Raw genomic sequence first — 761 nt, 5'->3', positions numbered from 1 at the left:
ATTGGACAATTGCGAGAATGGACAGCAATATAAAGGAGACTACATGTTGTTTGACAATTGTGAGAATGGTCAAAAATATAGAATTGATTGAATCTCGTTTGACAATTGTGAGAATAAAAAGCAATATAGAAGAGACTAAATCTCATTTGAAAATTGCAAAAATGGACAGCAATATAGAAAATACTAAATCTCGTTTGAAAAATTTGAGAATGCACAGCAATATAGAAAAGACTAAATTTCGTCTGACAATGAAGAGAATAGTCAGTATTATAAAAGAGAAAATATCGTTTGATAATTTTGAGAAGGGAAAGCAATACAGAAGAGACTAAATCTCATTTTACAATTTTGAGAATGGACAGCAATATAGAAGAGACTAAATCTTGTTTGACAATTGTGAGAAAAAGCAGCATTATAGATGAGACTAAATCTCGTCTGACTATTGTGAGAAAGGATTGTAATATAGAAAAGACTAAATCTCATTGGACAATTGTGAGAATGGACGGCAATATGGAAGAGACTAAAACTCATTTGACAATTGTAATAATGCACAGCAATATAGAAGAGACTAAATCTCATTTGATATTTGTGAGAATGGACAGAAATATAGAAGAGATTAAATCTCGTTTGACAAATGCGAGAATGTACAGTGATATAGTAGACACTAAATTTCAGTAGAGAATTGTGAGAAGGAACAGTAATATGAAAGTCTAAATAGTATTTGACAAATGTGAGAATGGACTGCAATATAGAAGACTATATCT

The sequence above is a fragment of the Palaemon carinicauda genome, chromosome 33, assembly GCF_036898095.1.
Source record: "Palaemon carinicauda isolate YSFRI2023 chromosome 33, ASM3689809v2, whole genome shotgun sequence".
NCBI lineage: Eukaryota > Metazoa > Arthropoda > Malacostraca > Decapoda > Palaemonidae > Palaemon > Palaemon carinicauda.
This window is presented reverse-complemented; position numbering follows the sequence as displayed.